The following is a 22,666-nucleotide window of genomic DNA, read 5'->3' as shown; positions in this document are numbered from 1 at the left end:
AAACTGAATGTTGCCTAACAAGACCCCAGAAGTTCTGGATGGAATACTAACATGCCTAATATGTCAAAAAGCAAACACAGTGTTTTCTCTGTACAGTCAGATGCAGGAGTGAAAAAAGTAAATGCAGATCCCATGACAAGAATTCCAAACTCTACATTTTATTTTCTATAAAGGATGGAAGTGGAACAAGTTCTGTCTCTAATTCACTAATTAAAAATTCTGCAAGGAAATGCTGTCAGAATAAAATTGCCACATCTTCTGCTAGTCATGCAGCCTGGTGTTAAAGACCAATCAATGACAGGTCTGAGAGCCTCAGGTGTTTTCAAGAGTTAAATGATTACCTGTGCTATAAGTCCTACCATCACAGAGACAGAAGACTTTGTCTGGAGCTTCAGAAGGCTTGGACCACTCAGGAGTTTCTTCATATTTCCCATCTGAACTTGCACTGAGTCATGTTAATAGGCTTTTTGCCTCACCAGTCAGGTAGCAAAACTATTGCACTGGGTCACACTAACATCAGGTAAATAGAAAAGATCTTTTCCTTATCTTTGTTCATTGCCTGGGCTGCAGATAAATTAATATGTGCTACCACTAGAAAAAAACAACTTTAATGCGGACTGGTACATTTTTCAATATCTCTCTTTCAATATTTCATTTTGTTGTAAGAACATCTGACACACCCATTAAACAAAATGTTATTAGCAAAAGCAAAACCTGGGAACACATCACTTCTTTTTATTAATTATTTTTACAGCACTATATGAGTGATCAGTGTTCAGAAACAGAGAAAAAAAATCTATGTGTATTTAGCCAACAAAAAGCATAAAACATCCCACAGGATTTCTGCTCTGTGGGTTTTTTCACAGAAAAAAAGCAAGAATTACTTTTTTTCCCATTCTGCCAAAGGAGTAGTCACAACAGAGGTATAAAGATTTAACATTTAAATACATACAAAAATTATTGTTGAGAATATAGTATGAAAATGAATAAGCAGGAGGAAATTACTCAACTGGAATAAGGCAGTTCACTGTGGCCACAGACTTTTAACTCCCCACAAAAATACCACTTGATCCTTTGATATTCATATGCTTGCAGCATATATGGCTTTTCAACAAGGGACCTGCAACAACCAAAATTTTTAAATATGATGCTCAGAAACTGGCTTAAATGGGACTAAAAAGACAGACTGACTCTGAAAATGTGACTTGAATAAATGATGGAAAGGCTGCTTGACTAGGTTTCAATGGTAGCCTGTAGTTGTGTTAGTGAGTACATGTGGTGTATATAAACATCTACTGAGGCTTGCAATGTATAGAGTCATAAGTGGAGCTATGCTTCCTGAGTACAACACTCTTCTGTAGTCTCAATCTTAGACAGAATGAAAGAGCACGGAGGCTGCTCAGTGTATGAAAAGAAAAAAAGCGTCTGTTTCTTTTCCCTGAGTGTCCTAAAGGTCTGTAGTCTGTCCAACCCACTCAGGAGAAAGGGCAGTGTGGGAGCAGCCTCCCTTCTCCCCTTCCCTCCCACCATCCCAGCTGAGCACCTTCAGTTCTTATCTGGGAGGACAGTTCTTCTCTGCCCCTGCAAATAATTCACATCTTTTATGATGCTCTTGTTCAGCACGTTCTGCAGTCTACACTGGTAGAGTTGCCTGAGAAACAGTGTTCATAATTTCTCAAGACTGTAAGACTTTTTAAAATGGCATTGTAAGTAAATTGGGGTTTGGGAATAGAGAGAAAGCTGCACTTTATTGGAAGGTACAGTCACATACATTCCTTACAACTTTTTAGCAGACACTCAAAGCTTTTAATGCTTTATTAATGGAAAATTTAAATTATGTTTTAGAAGGTGTTTTACAGATATCTGGTTTTTAGGCATGTGATATCAGTACAGTCTGTAAGTAGAAGTGCTAAAACAGTCAAATCTCTTAAATGCTCTTCCAGCACACAATCTTCTACATTTTCAATGCATTAGATCAATGTAAACTCTCAGAACCTGATATGTAGTATATTTTAAACACTATAAAATAACTTCTTTCATATTCAGATCAGATGTTTCATGGTACTCTAAACTATAGAAAAATGTTGTGAATCTAAAGCAAATACTGCTATCTAGCCAAGAAGTTATTTATTCTATCCATCCAATTACTGAAAGCTGAAACACTAGAGTTATTTTTGTGGGATATGATTGGGACTTTGTTAAAGATAAAAAGCTCAAGGGAGATGGGATAGGATACACTTTGATTTTGAAGGAATAAAACGAATTTACCATAACTAATTTGAAAAAAAATCTAATGACTTGTAGAATTAATTGGTATGCTTCAGCTAAAATGTAATAATACCAGTTTCACAGAGAAAAGAATCCTACCTTAATATCTTTTAAAAATTACCTCAAAATAGCTGTTTGTGTCTAAAAATGGAATACTTCAACTACAGTTGATTGAAGAAAGTATTCCACTTTATGCTACTGATTGATGTCTATTTTCAATATTTCTTTAATTTGCTTTCCATTTATAGTTTACCTGACATAGAATGCTTTATGCCTATCTTCTGAAAAGCTTTACAAGACTAATTAAACAATACAGACCCTAATTTGAAAAAGAAAGTAAGAAGAGAGAACATTTTGAGATGACTTATGGCAATGAAATGCACACATTTTCTTGACTAAGGGTTATTTTTGCCCCTTTTTTGGGGGCAAAATATATGTATATATATATATATGTATATATGTATTCATAAAAATAAATATATATATGTGTATATATTTATTCATAAAAGCAGCATCATATAGATTTTTAAAATACAGAATTAAATTTGTTAAATTCATTTTCCTTAAGAGCAGTCACTAAATCAGAAATTGACATCTTTGTGCATGCTACAGAAAAGGACCTCAAGTGTCAAGTTTTATAGTTGATTTAAATAAGAGCAGTAACTCATATTAACAAACACAGATATTAAAATTAACAATGAAATAGGAATATCAGTGTACGAAAGAATTTTCTTGTTGATTCTACCATACCTGCAATCATACATTAATTAGCAGGGAAGGCCTAGCTAAGGGAAAATAATTTCTTGTCAGCATTCATCTTTCAAATAAGCACACAAATACCAAATCTCCTTGGTGAAAACTCTGGTTGACTATATTGTTCTTCTGCCTCAATGAGCCCAACTGCTTCAGTGTAAGAAGGGGAAGGCTTGTTTTGTGAAGATAGGCACAAGACCATAAAATAAACCCCTCGGGAAGCAAGCGCCGTTATCATTTTTTCTCAGTGCAAAGCATGTATCCTACACAGTGATAAAGAATCCAAGAGATCTCTAGCTTAGTTATTCCAATGTAAATTGACTTTTCTCTTGTAATATTTGTCTGAATGTGCATAGCTCTGAGTTTTCAAACACGGAATCTCATTACACTTTATTCTACTGGATTACAGAACTTTCTATGAGAAGAAATATCTTCCTTACGCAGGTATTCATAGATCACAGTCAAATCATCCCTACGTTCAGTCAGATAAAATAGATGATTTTACCTTGTTAGTCTCATTAAAAAACAAGCTTTCAAGGCCTTGAAACATAGCACATCTTACACTCCAATTACTGACTGGAAAACAGAAATTACTCCTCTCAGCTGGCTGTGCAGTAAACTTTGTATAGACTCTATCAGTAATATTGCTGGGTTTCATTTATGTCTTCTCCAATGCTCCTAACATTTGGTGTATTTATACCAGAGGCATAATAACCAGACAGTGGGGTTAAACACCACTCTGAATGGAGATGAAGTCTGAGCTACAAAGTGGTTCTAATGTACAAAATGGGAAAAACCCTTTTGCTTTATTCCCCAAAGGCAACAGCATGTACTTATTGCATTATTTCACCATGATCCATCACTCATTAACTCAGCAAAAATCCATTTCTGAACATTATTTAGATTTTATTTTTCATTTAGAAGTAAGCAAACCAGATTGTCCTGTTTAAGTGTTGTGAGGAAAACTGACTACTGCAGAAATTACTAAAAACTGTTTATTTGAGATATATCTAAATTATAAATTTTAAAAATATATTGAGTACAATATATTTATATCTGTGTTTACATATAGGCTGAAATTCAGAAAGTCCTACCTCATTTTTAAATCAAGAAAATATTTCCTATTTCTAATATTTCTATTAACATTTGAGTCACATATAAAAAAACCAAAATGAGGCAACTTTACAAATTCAATATTTGTTATAGAGGCAAAAAATGACATGCAGGAAGAAGAAAATGTGGTAGGAATCTTGGGAAAAAATCTAGTACAATAATAAATGAAAATAGTTTTATCATCTGATATACATATTAGAAATATTTCTCTGCAGATGATAAGTGTGACTAGAATAGCATCCATTTAAAAGAAATTACATTACTGGTTCATCTCTGATGGCTATTGTGGGACTGATATTAGAGTAGTGCTATCTGCAATTTACCTTTTTTAACTAATAGCTCTTTGTTTTCTGCATGGATCCTTTTAAAATCTTTCATATGCTTTTAAGATATCACTTACCATTTAATCACTTTCCACTTACTCTTCACTCTCCAGGCTCCTCAATCTTTAGCTACGTTATGCTTTTTTTCATATATATATTTGAGCATGTACACAGACTTGGTTTCTTACCAGATCTGTCTGTCTTGACAGATATACAATATTTTGCTTTAATATTCAATGGATTGCCAGAAAGATCAAGTTATTTATTGGACCTTTAATCTGGTACATCCAATAGTGGAGGTAAGTACAGAACATCCTCAGACTTGCAACATGGTCCAAATGAAGAAACTGGGGCAGAAGAGTGCAAGGACAAAAGGGATGCTGAAGTCACAGGGAAAGAGAATGGAGATGACACAAGCTTCCATTTTAAATGCTCTGTTTTTTGGAATAATACACCCTTTTTTTTTTTTTTTTAATGAGGCTAAACTGCACAGTGGTGGGCAGCAAGCTCTGAGGTGTGGCCTTTGAAATAAAGCACAGAAAGCTGTACAGGTCTGTGCAATTTCCTTCAGGACTGTGATCCAAAGCTGGCTACCCTTGTGATGGTCAAAGCATTATAGCATAAAACTGACCCCAAAGAAGAGTTCTGTAGAATAAATGATTCCAGAGTGGTATCTAAACAACTTTAAAACAGTAGATGTCCTCCAAAAAGGTCTGTGGCTCCTTGTTTAAAAGGCTCAGAAGTATTTTGCCCCAGCTTTCCTGCTTCAGATCATTTGCTGTAAATATGTGCTTAAATACTGTGTTAAATGGGGATCTTAAAAGCTATGAGAGCTGTAAACCTCTCAATTGTATTGCCAAAAAATGGTGTCTTTGCAACACTACTATTACTGCTAATATAAAAGCAGATGAAACTATTAGCCACTTTGCAGAGAGATATTATTCACAGAAAGAAATAAAATCCTTCTGAATATCCAAGGAAAAAGGGTAGTTTACTGAGTCTTTAGAATATGGATTTTGGATTAAGGTATAGCAAATATCTTTCTTATGATGAAAGTGAAAGGTTCAATTAAATTCCAGGGATAAACTCAGGAGCAAAATTTGCAAATCCAATGCTCTCTGAGGCATGAGGCAATGTCTGTAAAGAACCAGCAGGCTGACTGGGGAGGAACTGAGTCAAAGCAACACTGAAGAGCTCATTTTCCCCTATCACTGTGATCACAATTATACTGTGCTGTTAGGAGACTCATTCTCAACAGAGTTCAGGGAAACAGGAGTATTCAAAGTGGCCGAGCCCTTTTTGCCCCCTCCTGCACTCGAGAGAAAAACTCTTAGGCATGAAGTGAGTCAACCATACACACCCTTTCCTGAAGCAGAAGCAAAACTCCAGCTCCAACAGCTGAGCATTTCTCAGGATTCTGCCCTGTACTCCCAAATTTGCAGGTCAGGTGGGAAGGAGCTGTGGAAAGAAATAGTTATTTTAAATATCTTCCCTTCTTTGAAGCAGCATATTCTATTGCTCAATACAAAAGACTGTGGAGAGGGAAAAAGTCATGGACACCTTAAAACCCAAGAAACAAATCAGGACGTTTCAAACTCTGGTTTAGACCTTTGCTATGCAAGGTGCTAGACAATAGCTGGACTATATGAAGTCTCCTGATTCCTAATGCTTATACATGTATGGATTAGTGGCATGGAATTGCTTTTCTGTCCACATTGTGTTTTAAAATATACTTCAGAAACTCAGTGCCATTTGAACGTAGGAGAAGTAAAATCATTACCTGCAATATCACTATTTCTAAAAAAATAAGAAAACGTTTTCTACTTTAGAAAGATAAAAGCTGTTACACACATCCAAATGTGCAAACACATGCACACAGGCAAGTAATAAAAAAAAGCAAACCCTACCTACATTTTTCTCTTGGCTTAGGCACAAGAAAAATAATGTTTGAGCCTCCTTGTATTTTCAAGTTACTCTTTTTATATTTTGATGTACCAGCCATTCCAATCCAAGTTCTCCATAGTACAGCTTGGTGAGTGAATGTATAGTGGCCATCAGCTGTCCTCTGTGAAGCTGAGCTTCATTAGCACACTGATCACAGAACACATTTCTTGGTTAGGCATATCAAAGTATTACAGAATATTTATTCTTGAACTTTTCTCTTCCTTCCATTCTCCCCTTGTTCCCCTCCTTCTTTATGACTTCAGTTATGATGAGATGACTCCTGCAGCCAGTTCATTGTACCAAAGCAGGTCCAGCTGCATAGCTAAGCAATTCAGCACCAGCTGGCAAGCAGGGGCATGAGGATACATTTAGCAAGTCTGCCGAGAGCTGTTTAGTTCCTGGAGGGGCAACAGAGGGAGGAGTTCACCTCTCCTTTCTTCCCCAGGACTTTGCAGGGCTCAAGCATCTTGCAAGCTGTGCTGGAGAGTTTGCTGCAGATAGGGGACTCTCTGCTGCCTGGTTTTCAGAAAGCTCACACAGAAATGGTGCAAAATATCAGGCAAGACCTTCTTGATGCACTGAGGAGGAATATGGGGTAGCACAAGGGAAGGGTGGGCAGCACTCCCCCCAAAGTTATGCCAGAATGCAAAGTTTGAAACCTGTGCTGGGCAGACAGATCCTCCATGGTCTGCTGGAGAGGGCAGAGCAGTTGCACAAGGATGCATTAGTGTGCAACCTATTTCTCTATACTGACAAATACTCATAGATATGATTTTTCATAATAATGTAAACTACACACATAAAGTCAGAGGACTTTAATACTGAGCTATCTATTTCTCTGGAAAATCTGGAAGGTTCATGTGGCTTGCAAACTCAGAAGGAGGAAAAAATCTAAGGGGAGTCCAGCCAGCAATGACTCTACATATTTTAGACTTTTACAGAAGAAAAAAAAAAAGACTGATATTCCTAAAAACACAGATGTCATATCAAAAGTGCATGAGGAGACATGGTACTTGAGACTTAGGAGTTCATATTTAGGGTACCCTTCCCTTGGAGAAACTTGTGCCAAGCCCTCTAACCAAATACCATTCCATGTTCTTATTACATGCAGCCATCAGTAGCAGGGACCAGTCACTACAGTGGGTTTTTAAGAGAATTTTTTATCATTAGTAGTAAATTTTTATTTCTATTGCACTCACAAGCACATAAATCAGACTCACAGAGGAAACACAGAGCCTGGGTCTTTAAGCCTGATGAGGAAACGTTGCAAGACGTGCACAATTTCATAGAAGCTATGAAAGGAATAAATGGCATTGGGAAATGCCCCGTTTCCTACTAAATCAGAAACATTTGAAAGAGTTACTAAAATATATTCACAAAACCAGCATGCATTCAGAACTGATTAGAATCACATGATGTAAAAGTGGTTTCATGTATGAACAACTAAACCAAAATTAGTTAAAATTCTGGGATGAATAGCTGAGGATAAAAGACTGCACAGGTAACGGTTAAAATTGTTAGACCTTTTTAAGATTACCTGTGACACTAAAACTAATTGCTTACACTCCAACCTCTTGGAATTGGCTCCTGTGAGAGGAAAAGGGAAATATCCAGCCATTTATCTCACCCACCATGTAAATGTCCTATGTAAATTAAAATATTGATCCTTACTTTTGGTTGGTTCAGCATTCCCCATTCCACCTACAATTTCACAGAGAAGTGGCTCCGGTAAGCGAATGCACTAAGATAGTTATGAAATTCTCTTTTTTTTTTTTCCCCTATACATTTGGAAGGTTTTAACATAGTGAGTTTGAGGTTTGAAGGCCATTTGTTTTCATATTTCTTAATATTGTTTTCTGCTTTCAAAATTCAGAATGGACAGCAATCAAAGGGGTTTACCAGATTTTTTAATACCTCAGTTACCAAATATGAAACAGGTAAGAATTTTGTATTAATCTCAGGTAAAAGAACAACTAACAATGCATCTGATCTCTTTGGGATAAGAATTGTACACGTTCATTTTGGAAAGCCAGTGATATGGTGCAAGTGTAGCAGATATGTTGAGGATCCATTTAGGGATGGTGACACCTGTCTGTCAAAGGTGGATATCAATGTTCAACTCACATATGGGTTCAGCAGGGAAGAGAACAAACACTGGAGATGTAAGTATGGCACACAAGGGAGCTAATTGCTCGTGATTCTGATGGGATGTACCATTAAAAATGGCAGCTAAGAGATAAAAGGTAGAAGGGTTTGGTCGGGTAACTCTGCTCCTGGAGGTGAAGGAAAGTTGTGAAGGTGTTCCTCCTCACATCATCCATATTTTCAGTCCGGGAAAGTTCATGGTGCAGGAGTGAGGTGAGGAGAAGGAACAGACCAGAGGTACAACTTTGTTTCCTCCTGTGTCAGAATACATTTCAAAGATAAAAATGGGGAGAGTAGCCCTATAGGTTATTAATCTGTGCCAGTAAATTGAACAGTCTCTGGAATGCTATTGAGAAAAGACTCACAGCTGTCTAACCTATGAAAATGACTCATGTCAAGTAGTGCTTTCTCAAGGACTCCACGGGTGCCATGCAGAAGCAAGACTTTCCAAAGGCCATAGCTAGCAGTCAATGTGGAGGACAGTTTGTTGTGGAGGACAGCAGCATTTACACACTGAGTTTATTAGCATGGATGCAGTGATAGTACCCCAGTAAATTATAAATTCTGTACTGCCTCTTGCTTTCATCTCTCTACCATGCTGAGTCTTTGACACAGCATTTTATCCATATGTGTTGACAAGAGGCATGAAACGTTACTCTGAAATTCCATCTAGACTTAAGTATTGTATTTAGAAAGCATGCTTATTTCAGATGCCCTTTTTAGGTTTATTACAGGAAAGCAGGTCTTGTGAATAACCTGTTAAACACATTGATTCTTCACAGCTGGAAGAGAAAGTTTTCTGGATGTATGGAGTAATAACTTTAGCAGCATTTGATGTTTTCTGTGTAGGATCCTGGGAATCTGAGAAACAGCAGAGGATTCACTAAAGAAGGCAAAAAGGATCCTACCAAAGCCAGCAGTCTGAACAACTTTTGCAGTAGTTGAAATAGTGTGGCATGCACATTGATAAGTTGTATTAAAGATCTCCCTAAATAACTATATTAAAGTATAACATATGCATATAACATACTTATATATAACATAAGTATAACATACTCTCCTGTACATTTCACACAGCAATTGGCAACTATTTTCAAAACTACAAACCATTAAATTAATTAAACAAAAATTTATAAAAAAGGAAAAAAATTAAAACTTTTGCTAGGAAGGTATAAGGCTCACTTATTGGCACCTGTGCTACTCTGGAGCTAATCTGCACATATGATTGTAAGAGATCTAACTGCAGAGTGGTGTGGTTTTGGTAGTAAAACACCTAAGCAGGTGTCTTTTTTGCTCCGGTAGAAGCACTCAAATGGTGGTTGGATCCCTAGCACCTCCAACTACACAATGGCTTTAAAAATCACTGTCCCTAATGCTTGCTGAGTCTGCATTCATGTCTGAACAAATGAAATTGTCCTTGGGTAGAAGAAACAATTGTCATATTTCCTAAGCAAGTAAAAGAAGCACAAAATTAGAAGGCTCATGTGGATAAACCTGCTTCATTACTCAGAAAATTCAATGTAAATTCATGTTACGAGTATATCAGAAGTGAACTGATGAAAACTGTGTTCATCTAACCATTCACCTCATGTTGGGTTTTCTGTAGTGTTCATATTTGACAGAATGCATTACCCAGAAACACCATCCATATGAGGAAACTGGGAAAGCAGGGTGAGTCATAGTATCCAGCACATAATGTATTTTGTCATTTTTCACTGATGCTCTGATATTTCAGATCTGCTTAGGAAGGTGACCAGCCAATTACCACTAGCCTGTTCAAGCACAGGTGTTCAACATCTTACCAAAGCCTATTTTTGTTCTGAAAAATTACTTAAGTGTCTAGAGTTACTACATAAAACCATAATTCATTTCATTGAAATAGCTTGATTTTGCACTCGCTAGTACTCAGGCAATTCAACAGCATTTATTCAAAAAGGTTTAAAAGAAGGTGGATTCATAAAGGATTTGCTTTGCCTTTCTAATTGAAAATTTCAATACAGTTAATACTTTTCACTTCTTGTCCACTCTAATCTTATTTATTGTGCCTCTGACACCTTCCATTATCCTTCCTCTAACTCGTTGTTTTAGATGAAACAGTTCTATTGCTTTAACACTGAAAATTACATTATTTCTGTGCTATCAGTGGCAACTTCCTGTGCCTTTATATATACAAATTAAAGAGTGGATTATCATTAATTATGCACTACAATTTTTCCTGGCAACAGTCTGAAAGTGACAAAACATTTTCTTTTGTCATAATTCTGTTAAGTGAACCCAAATTGAGCTGCTGAAATTTATGACACTTAACTGTGTTTTTAATTTGCAACATAGGGTCAGGATCATGACAGTGATTTTATTTTATTTTGCACTCTATTTTCAGCAATCCTTGTAAGGATGTTAATTAAATTGTTTGAACTAAACTGTTTTTATCATTCCAACAACCTATATTTATTGCATATTAAGGAGAAATTTCTTGTTAACATTACTTAATTTTCTAACGGATCAGTTTAATAATGGAAAAAGCTCAATGCTAGGAAAGACAACTGCTTCAACCAGAATGATAATGAGTCAACTTTTCCTTAGAAAATAAAATGAAATTTACAGCACATTTAAAAATTAGTTAAGGGAAATAGCTGAGTATTTGGAATTTTCACATATGCATATCAGTTCTGGACATGGAAAATACTTTTCCATTTACCCAGAACACAACTGGGGCTTTTCCATCCCAAATGACATCTGTCATAAACCCTGTCCATACTCCATATATAGTCAACAACAAGCAACCAATAAGTACAAAATTATGAAAGAAACAGGTAAAATAGTGTCTTATCTCAGGAATATGGCCAGTGTGCCAAGCAGTACCTGAGAGATGAGGTCTGGTTTGGCACTTGACTGCTCTCATGTAATGCTTTGCTCACCTTGGTGGGAGCACATTTCAGAATCACTACTGGGAAGACACCCAACCCACCCTCAAATGTTGCAGAAGCAGGGCCATTGAGAATGAGGACTTGCAAAATTATCCACTGTGAGATGGAAAGAGAGGTGAAGTACAGACAGCCCTTCACCTCCCCAGGCAGCCTGAGATGGGCAGCCAGGATTTCACACAGCATGCAGATTCCACTACACCCTCTACATAAATATCTTTAGAAGTAGAGAAGCAAAAGCAAGAGCATTTTTAGCCTATTTCCCATGTTCACTCTTATGCTAGCATGAGTTTTGGGTGCGCTGACAAATGTTAGGTTAAGAAAGCTTGAATTATTTATACAGACATTATACATGGTGTAGCTCTATTAATACCTATATATATTTCATCAAGGCAATTACTGAAGTGATAATATACATATAAAAACAGGTTAAAATATACTTGTATTGTTATGCATGTATTAATATTATGATATAAACAATTAAAAATATATCATTTTAGCCGATAGAAATCAACTGAAATATCAGACATTTTCTATTCTTACACATGACTTCATGAATACAAGTTAGTAAATCTCATTCAGAAAAAGACCGAATTCTAACAGAAACATATTTTTGTTGTAGGAAAATGTCTTGAATAATTTTTTTTGAGTGTTAAGCATGTTAGTTTTTGTTCTCAAAACTACAAAAAACCTGCAAGCCCATCTTTCTGACATGTGACTGTTTATGAGTTCCAGTGGCTGTAATGTTTTGCTCTCAATCAAATGGACAAGAGGAGTTAATTAAAAGTAAACTAAGAAAATTGTATTATTAAAAAACAAGACAGTAAAATTAATAACAACAGAGACAGAATGTGTTAAGATATGCTCTACAGGAATCAGAGCTCACTAAACTTTTATAATATGAAAAGGGTAAAACAACATTAAATCATCTCCATGTTTTCCATTTCTTTATGCAGTACTTACAGATGTCAGAATAAAATATATTTGATATATTTTTAATTTGGTATACAAAAATCAATGAACCTGTCTGGATCATTGACCTCTCACCTCAGAGTCTTATTTCTGAACACTGAGAAAATAAATTTAAACATTTCTGTTTGGTAAATGGTAACAGTCCTTAATAACACTAGTAATTAGGCTTGCAGCTGCTATGCAGAAGAAGGAGCTATCCAGTTTTTACAAGGGTGTTTAAAACATTCTTTGCCCTCACCATACTCCTAGCATCTTAATTTCATATTTTCTCTTGGTACTTTCAAGTTGTTCTGTCATTTTAACTTTCAGCACTTGAGGCTAGAAATAGAATAATAGATTAACAAAATGCATAAGTGTTTCATGAAATGGTCAGATGCTAGTTAATGGTCTTTGGCACAGAACGCTCCTTTTTCCACTGAACTACAAAATTCTACCTAGATTCTGTTTATAGAAATGTAATGCACTTTCCCTTTTTTTTTTCTCCCACAGCAATAGTAATTTTACTTTGATCTCATAGCAGCCAAACTATTAAATGTAAGCATGCTCATAAGCAAGGTACAAGGCAGGCACAGCCTATGATTTCTAGTGGAAGGTCATAACCCAGATTTTTTTTTAAATAACTATTACAATGAGGAACAGAGTATAGCCACAAAAGGAATAGTTATAATTTATGCCTGACTTACTTCAGCAGAATATAGTTTATTTATAAACTGCTTATGGCAAACTCTGTATGCCCCTGTTCTATGCATGTGCTGAACTGTCTTCTGGTAAATTATTTAAATTACACCTAGCAGTAATTCCTGAGGACTTTCATACTTCATTTTCTCTATTAATGTAACAGGGAAAAGCTGCTTTGCAAGGATTGCTCTAAATTCCCAGAGTGTGAGTTCCAAACTCTGTATGTGTTGCATTATGCCTGTCAAAAAACTTGTCTTCTCCTGAAATTTATTACTGAAGTCTCTCCACTAGAACTACTCATTGAAGCCTTACGGAAAGCTCATACATGATTTAAGAAGCTAACAGCACTGAAAGAAATAGGTCAGGTAAAAAAACCCTGAATTTAAGCTACCTTCACTTATTACTTATGCAAGATTATGCATAATTTAGCACACTGCTGAATATGCAAGGGCAGAATAATTGTTTACCAAAATATTTACTCTGTGTTCGTACCTGTGTTTTAGTGAGATAAGGTGATTTCTCAGCCCTTGCTAATCACTTTAGAATTAGAAAAGGATTAAATAAGTTTTTGATTATGCTGATAACTGCATGACATTATATGTAAACAAAACTCATGTTTAACAACCTTTTTAAAGAGGATACCTTGTACATTAGACATATCAGGTTGTTGAGAGTGGGAAGTTTAACCTTTTTAAGAGGACTACCTCCCTTTTGTATTACCTGCTTAACCCTTCACAAACACAAGTGTGAAGGAATATAACAATGAATGTAATGTCCCAGTCTTACCTGAAACCACCCCCACCAAGAGTGCTCTCCCAGTTTTTGAAAAACCTGATGAGAATTCAACGAAATTTTGTGAGAGGGTAGTTTTCAAAATAGAAGCATACAGAAAAGTGTAGCTCTTGCATTACTTGACACATAAGTGTTTAACAACTCAGTGTCAAAAGAACCCTTGAAAACAAAGCTGTTTTAAAAAATATTCTGCTTTTAGCTTTATGCTTCAGAAAAAAACCCCTGTGTTTCTAAAAAATAATGTATAGCATGTGAATATGGATCCTCGTGACAAAAGTGATAGCTTATTAAAGGCTCTATACAACTTCCCTTCATGTAAAAATAAGATTAGAAAAGATAGACACTCATGTGAAAATGATTATTTTATTTGTAATGTGCATTGCAAATGTAATAGCTTTGTAGTTTTAAAGTTGAGGAAGCATTGCAAACATGTGCTTCCAGCCCAGACAGCCAATCACATCCTGGGCTGCACCTAAAGCCATGTGGCCAGCAGGGAGAGGGAGGGGATTCTGCTCTTCTACTCCACTACTCCTCTGAGACCCCACCTGCAGTACTGGGTCTGGCTTTGGGGTCTCCAGCACAGGAAAGACTTGGAACTGCAGGGTCAGAGGACCCTGACCTCTCTGGAAACCCAGACTCCCCAGAGAGTCCAGGACAGGGCCACAAAGATGATCACAGGGCTTCAGGCTCTCCTTTGAAGACCAGCTGAGAGAGCCGGGGCTGTTCAGCCTGAAAAAGAGAAAGGTTTGGGGTGCCCTGAGTGCAACTTTCTGGCAGCTGAAGAGAGGCCACAAAAAACCTGGAGAGGGACTTTTTACAAGGGCATGTAGTGAGAAAATGAGGCTGTGAATGGAATCAAACTGAAAGAGGGCAGGTCTAGATTAGACATAAAGAAGAAGTTCTTCACTATGCGGGTGGTTAGGCACTAGGAGGGGCTGCCCAGAGAAGTTGTGGTTACTCCATCCCTGGAGGTGTTTAATATCAGGTTGAACTGGAATTTGAGCAACTTGGTCCAGTAGAAGGTGTCTCTGCCTATGGCAGGAAATGTTGGAACTAGATAATCTTTTAGATTTCTTCTGTCCCAAACCATTCTATGATTCTATTAATCCTGCTCACACATTTAACTCTTCATCATTATTCTAATAACACACATTATTATAAATGTAATCTTTAAATCTAATCACAGGTAGGTTCTCTCACCTACTAAGCTCCTAGATTATACCTAGCTTACAGTTTGAAAAATTATGCTCTTTCTGTGATCAGAGAGCAAAATTGCAAAAAGAAGAAGCATCAATAAAAAGGATTTCTACTCAAGAAAGATTCCCCTGATAGAATATATTTTGCACTATACAGAAATAGACATTTTTGTTTATAGGATAGTAACTAGATCCAATCTGCATTCCAGGCTACTTGTTTCTTCACTGTAGGCACAGATTTATGTCAAAATTAACTTGAAAAGCTTAAGGCAAACCATAGGATCTCTTAATTCAAACAATCTTCTTTTAAAATTTTTCCAAAATTTTAGAACATTAGACTTGTTTAAATCTTTAGAACATTAGACTTGTTTAAATCTTTATGTTTGCTACTTAAAAGCTTCAAAATAATTTGTCCCACATACAAAGCTAAAGGAGAAGACCTTTTCTGGATTTAAGCATCAGAAAAAATAATTCTAAGCTGAATAAATATTATAGCAAAAGCCAGTAAACCTATTCACCTTATGCCTGTCTGCAGTCAGAAAGCCCATTCATGATTTGTCCCTTTAAATTCTTCAGAGACCAGTTACACATGTAGGATAACTTTCATTACCGTATTACTGCTAGTATTTAACATTAAGTCTATGCAGTACTGTCAATGTAATTAGGAAAGTTCATTTTTCCTCTTTGACTAGAAAGAAGACTGTTTCCTTGACAGTGTCTCAAAGTCAGACCTGATGAAGGCAAGAAATTTTGCATGTTAGAAATTGAACCAAATACATATTTTGAGGCAGAAAGTCAGCAAAAGAAATGGAGTCTCAAAAGAACAAAAATACTGCTTTGAGCCATAGTAGATATAAAGAGCCTAGGTAAAAGGCAAAATCCATCTCAATCAGTAGATTGAGAATTCAGCAAGAATTCTCCCTTTCCTTAGGTGGTCTTATTTTTGTTTTGTCTAAGATTAAATTGGAGTGGAAAGACTTCCACCCTTAAGTCTTCACCCTTAATTCTGAGGTGACCTGCAAAGAATAAAAATCAAAAAACCTTCATCATCTTACTTATAAAAATTTCCACTGAAATTGACTTTGATTATTCGTCCCAGACACTCACATCAAATGCATTCATGTTTCTCCTTGTAGTCTTCACAGACAATTTTACTCTGCTCTGTCTTTCAGCTTATCTTTCCTCAGATGCACACAAGACCTATCTGTAATACTTGGTTGGATCATAAGCTTTTAAAGTTTGTTGATTTTCAAAGCAATGCTTGGACATACATCTATCCTACTTGCTCTAGCAGCTTTTGTAAAGCATTCAAAGATGTTCTGAAGGCAAAAACCATCCCTATCAGCAGCAAAGAACTGCCATTGGCATAATTCTGTGGCTTCTTCTGAGGACTGATCATGCAAGTACTGCTCATCATCATATGGTCACTCCTTGAAGCAGCAGAGCTGAAGTTCTTGGTATCTTCTCAGTTTGAGACCAAGGAACATAAATTAGCATTTGGACTTGATCATATATGAAGCTTTCCAATGACTAGAAATGTCCATAAATTAAGGTATTTCTTTTTAAATCACCCAGTTGAGAGGCTGAGACGGTGTCTTAGAGTTTTCAAAGGGAGAAAAAAAACCAAGTTTAAATAGCATGTCCTTGGGCTGAGGGGGATAACACTAATAAAGCCTTAAACACTGTTGCAATAATAGGGATTCAGTTGGTGCAAAACTGCATGAACACTGTCTCCCACAGCTTGTGTCAGTTCTGGTCTGCTGAATGAAGAGTGGGAGAACCCAATTTATGACAGCCTGAGAGAGACTGAGTGGTGGCAATTACTTTTCTTACAGTGTGTGACTAGCAAACAGGGCTTAAAGATACTTGTCCATATCTCCACCCCAACTCAAAAAGCCTGCCAAAGGCCCTTAAGATGCCTTGTGCCCAAATGCCTTCAGGGCTGGATACATGAGAGCTGCCTTCCTGATCTGGTTTGGTTGCAGGAGCCAGCTCACTTTTTCACTCTAGAGACAGATTCTACTGGGGCAGAATAATATGATCAATGTGTGTCCAAAGAGTGACGAAACGGGTGATTGGTGTAGAGAAAAAGTGATATGAGAAGTAGCTAGGGAGCAGAGGTTGCTTACCCTGGAGAAAAGCAGTCTCAGAGGGGAATCTTATTCTGAAAGGAGGTTGAGATGAGGTGGGGATTGGTCTCTTCTCCCAAGTAAAAAGTGATAGAAGAGGAAATGGACTCAAGTTGAGCCAGGGGAGGTTTAGACTGGATATTGGGAAATATTTCTTCTACCAAAAGGATTGTCAAGCATTGGAACAGGCTGGCCAGAGAAGTGGTGGAGTCATCGTCACTGGAGGTATTTAAAAGATGTGCAGACATGACACTTAGGGACAAGGTCAGTTAACCCTTGGACTTGATGATTCTCAAGGTCTTTTCCAACCTAAATGATTCAAAAAGTGCTCTGGAAAACTTGAGGGATGGGAGAGAAGTGTGGTATAAATCTTATCTCATTGTCAGGATGTACTTTTAAGAGTTCATGAGAAAGTTCGAGAGCTCCTGCACCCACAGCAGTCCATTGAAGAGAAAGGTTCACCCCTCTCTTGGGTTCTGCTGGGAGACCCTGAGCTTGTTCAGTGTTGAGACATTGGAGAGACCTGTACAAAGGGTGGAGGCCTTCAGGATGTGGCCTTCAGCTGGCTGGGCTATTGGGCCTAGTAAGAGGAGGTGTAGGCAGCAACATGAGTACTCCTGAGTCACAGAATCACAGAATATGCTGAACTGGAAGGGCCCCACGAGGATTGCTCAGTCCAACTCCTGAGCCTGTGCAGGACATCCCAAGAGTCACACCATGTGCCCAAGGGTATTGTCCAAATGCTTCTAGAACTCTGTCAGGCTTGGTGCTGTGACCACTTCTGTGGGGAGCATGTTGCAGTTCCCAACCGCCTTCTGAATGAAGAATTAGAATTTTTCTAATATCCTACCAAAAACTCCCTGGACACAACTTCAGGCCATTTCCTCATGTCCTGTCACTGGTCACCAAAAAGAAGAGATGAGTGTCTGCCCCTCCTCTTCCACTTGGGAGGAAGCTGTACAGTGAAAGGAGGTCTCCCCTCAATCTCCTCTTCTCCAGTTCTGAGCATTAAATAGTTTCTCATATGAAAATAATTAGTCTTGTATGTTATATAAAGTATGCTCTTACTCCAATCCTTATCTTTGAAATCAGAGCTCTTGAGCTCTCTATGTAAGCCCAAGTATACACATCCTGGCTGCAACTTTGCCTGAACATTTTGGGTTTGTTTGGCATTGTATTAATTTCAATATGTCTTGTGGACTGGCCTTTGTTATATTATGTTTAGACTTTCACATTGTTCCTCATTTTTAACCTTCCCTGGAGTAGATCAAAGTATTTAACATTCCAGATGCTGCATAAATTTTCTGGAGTCCTATTCAAAAGAATAGATTATGAAGTGCACTGCAAGACAAGTTTGTATTTAAGTATTCCTGGTTCTGCTTCTCTCCCTGGGAAATTATGAAGTAGCTATGTAATCTCTTTGCAATATTACCACAATCCTCAAGGAGCAGTGATTCCACCAGACAACATTTTTGAGGAAAGACATATCTAGCCCTATTGCTCTTCATATATATATGTAAAAGCAAAGGTTACCAGAACACAAATGCAAGAACCAAAAAGCTGGAGTGATAAATTCACTGGTGGGCACTAAGCAGTAGACTCTGCTATTCCCCTCTTCCCTAAAACAGTGATTAATTAATGAAGGTATTGCTTTGACAGGGATATAGTTGTTGGGAAAAGAAAAATTCCCTTTTCTAGCAGTTAGTAGGGCTAGGGGGAGGAGGTAAGGCATGAAGATAACAGTTTGCATGTTGCCTATGCACTGTTCAGTTTTGTTTCATTATATTGTAAATCATAAAAATCACAATGGTTTTTCCTGATTGGGAGGATTGCCTGCTGTATAAAAGCACCCATAAATCAAAGCAGTGTGATCTCTTGGGTATAACAATGCTTTCTGGATCCAATCCACTTAGAAAGAAGAGGAAAAATGCTTTCTTAAAAATGCTATTAATTAAACATATTTGCCCCTCGATTCTTAGAGAAGGCAAAATATAATCACGATAAAGAAGCACTTAATTTTGTCTTTTAAGCAGTGCGACTCTCAAAATGGAATTGCTTTCTAAAACAGAGACATTGGTTAGACTACTATTGACCCCATGGTGCTAAAGAAGGCCATATTATCTTCCACATCATACTGATGTCTGAATTTCCAAGTTGTATTGCCAGCAGTGGCCCCCTCAGCTTTTCACACTTAGGTCACTGGTTCAGTTTAGATCAGAGACTATCAGTGACCTGGCTTAAATGCACAAGAGGTCTGGTACATAGCTAAAGAGTATTGAAGGAAAAGTGTAGTTTCCATGTGCACAGTTCTTCCACCATCCTGCTCACTTTTTTCTGTTCCTCTGATTATATAACTGATTATTCTTGCCTTACAAAAGTTCTAGCATTGTATTGACCTATGCCTCTGTATCCATTATAATGGAAGGAGAAAAACAAGTCAAGGAGAAAGGATGAGAAAAAGACTTTATTTTTTGTTGTGAAATTGTATTTGTTGTGATTTTTTTCTTATTTTTTGTAGATATAGCATTGTTCTTTGGGTAGCATAAATCCTTATATTTAAGGACATGATTTTTGTAACAACAGCTTTGGAGAAAATGTGACTGAATCACTGCAAATTTGAATATATTTGGATTTTATAAAACTAACAACTTTCATAATTTTTGTTCCTTGTGAAAAATTCATATACAAATAATAATTATTCTGCTTCATCCACCTTTTGCTTCCATATATTTAGTATAGTTATATATTGATGGTAGTTGTATATACTGAGTTTCTGACTTCTTGTAACGCAAAAAACTACTGAAATTAAGAAATACAAAACTTCTTTTTTCAGTTCTTTGAGATAGCAAAAAAATTTTCCATTATTATCTCCGTGTCATAAACACTTATTCACAAAAGTTCATATTCTTTAATGAGACTGCCTTGTTAAAGTCTGAGATTATATTTTAACTGCTCATCACAGTCAGTGGGGGTTAGTTTGGTGACTCGAGTATGTTATGGCAAAACCAATAAAAAATTGTTAACATTTTCTGATATAAATAAATTGATAAGAAGGAAGATAAAATACTAGAAATACATTATGATCCATATCAAATTTTTATACAGTTAAAATCCTCAGGATGGAATTTGCACATTAAGGTTGCATTTCATACATAGATATGAAAAAGCCTGGATGTCTTTTTTTCCAACCTAGATGATTTTATTTATAAAAGAAAATGTTTATACATTCTAAAATCCTCAGATTCTTGTAACATTTATACAACAGTATTTCTGTCACTTCTATACTGACAAAAATTGTCAGAATATTTACAACTTAGCCAGATAAAAATGAATTGTGATCTTCAAGACAATGCTTAGGATTCTGATGATCCCTACCTGTTCTTTGACTGATGTACGTACCATGATGTATGAGGACAAAAATACTGCAGAAAGAGAGTGCATGGTCATGAAGAAGTAGAAATGATATTTGTTATAGCATATTTACTGAAGAGAGATATATAGATTTGTTATTTTTGTGGAGCCTTGGAGGAAACAAAATTAGCTGATGAATGAGTTTTTCTTTTTACCTTTGCATTTGTAATTGGTTTTTCAGAGAAGATTTTTGTCATTTTTTGAGGAGATCTCAACATCCTTCACTCCTCCTGGATTTCAGCATCTGTCTTCTGATTATATTTTGCTCTTGGCTTGCTGTACACAGTCTGCTAGCCCCTAACATGTATTTCTGCCAGTATTTTTTTTTTAATTTCTTAATATGTGCCAGGTTTTCTATATACTCTTTATAATAAAGAATGTTTTCCTAAAACAAACATAACCACCTTCCCAAAGCTTCTTGGACCTTCTGAAACTTATAGAGCAATACAATGCATACTAAATAGACCATTTATACCACAATTTACATGAATCTCACTTTAGATCATTGACTTACAGTTCTATATTGAAGACTGCAACAACATTTTTGTGGTATTTATATATTTTTTTAACAGAGAGAGACTTAATTCTTTCCTAGGATTTTCTTGAGAAGCTGTGAGAAAGCTGAGAGAAAACAATTGTTGTTTCCACTTGTTGCACCTGTTGTTGTGCACATGTGGAATGTGTTATAGAGATTGTTTACCAAAAGGTAGTTTCTTAATTAAACTCTAGTGATAGTGTTTTGATTCATTGACCAATTAGATCCACATGTCCAATTAGATCCACTGTCAAGCCAGAGCAAAGGGTTTTTCAAGAGTATAGTTTTAGTATAGTGTCATATAGTATAGTATAGCTTAATAAAGCATTTAATCCACCTTTTACAATCATAAGAGTCAAAGCTCATTAGTCCCTGCTCAAGAGGCCCCCAGCCACTATACATTTTCATTTTTTATTTTCTTTTTTTTTTTTTAAGATTTGGCACACAAATCTGTCTAAAAATCTCCAATTTTCATAAATTCTATTTTCAGAATTAAGTAACTTTTGCCATAGACATTGGTTGCCCTAGACAGTTACCAAAGTTACCCACCCAAATGGTGCTGAGGACATGAGAGTAGTTGTTACATAGGTTTCTGAAAATCCAATCTTATTTTGCCTACATTTTTTCCCATAACCAAAAAGCAAGCCCACATGATAGGCAAACCTCAAGTAACACAAAATGGATTGAGCTTAAAAGGAAAATTACTAATTCATTGTGCAAATAAACTCCACCTTCATCTTTAGACTAAAATGACTATTTAGCTCTTGGGTCCCCAAATCTGAAGCATCAGAGTGATTACAGCTAATGGTGTGGGTCTCCAGCACTTTGGTTCTTCCACTAATGGAGGTAGATTGTCTGGACAAACCTTGGTTCTCATTGATGGTGCCAAAAACATGGTGTCTGTTAAAAAATTTATTTTGCAGTGTGCAACCATGACAATTTTGGTTTTAAAAAATAGTATGATGAAAGTAAAACCTAGATATCCAGATGCATTACTTTTACACAGCATCACTGAAAGCATGTAGGGTGCTTCAAATACTTAGAATTCAAATCAAGGAAAGAGTGTTTAGACCAGTGAGAATGTTCCAAATGAATAATGCTTATTCTTCCTGACTTTCTGGAATAGGATGCTAAAAAAGAGACTTTCATACAGAATACATCTAATTTGCTGTCTAAAAAAAACCCCAAAAACTCACTCAGAAAACCTGATTTCAGAGCACCATGTCTACTGAGAGATTATATGAGAGTGCTTACCTTCACATGAGGGGTTAGCTAATAGTAGTATCATGCACAAGATGCACAGTCAGGAAGAAGTTGTGATGATTGTCCCAACATCCTTGAACAAAAATCCCTGCCACTCTCAAGAACTGCTGCATTACAAGCTTACAAAAGATACAAAGCATACAGCTGGGCAATTTGCAGTCCTGCCTGTGTCTTTGAAAGGGGACACAAATGGGACTTTTCTGGTTAACCAGGGCTGCTG

The 22,666-nt window shown here is 36.6% G+C and overlaps 1 long non-coding RNA gene across 1 annotated transcript in view; it reads right to left on the bottom strand.

The window, feature by feature from the left end:
• Positions 1 to 4,941: 4,941 nt before the first annotated feature.
• Positions 4,942 to 22,666, bottom strand: part of LOC118684826 (uncharacterized) — a 279,897-nt gene continuing 262,172 nt past the window's right edge. The window contains exon 9 of the long non-coding RNA XR_004979895.2: positions 4,942 to 5,915. This is a non-coding gene — a long non-coding RNA (uncharacterized LOC118684826). The remainder of the gene's footprint in view (positions 5,916 to 22,666) is intronic.

The sequence above is a fragment of the Molothrus ater genome, chromosome 3, assembly GCF_012460135.2.
Source record: "Molothrus ater isolate BHLD 08-10-18 breed brown headed cowbird chromosome 3, BPBGC_Mater_1.1, whole genome shotgun sequence".
Lineage (NCBI taxonomy): Eukaryota > Metazoa > Chordata > Aves > Passeriformes > Icteridae > Molothrus > Molothrus ater.
This window is presented reverse-complemented; position numbering and strand designations above follow the sequence as displayed.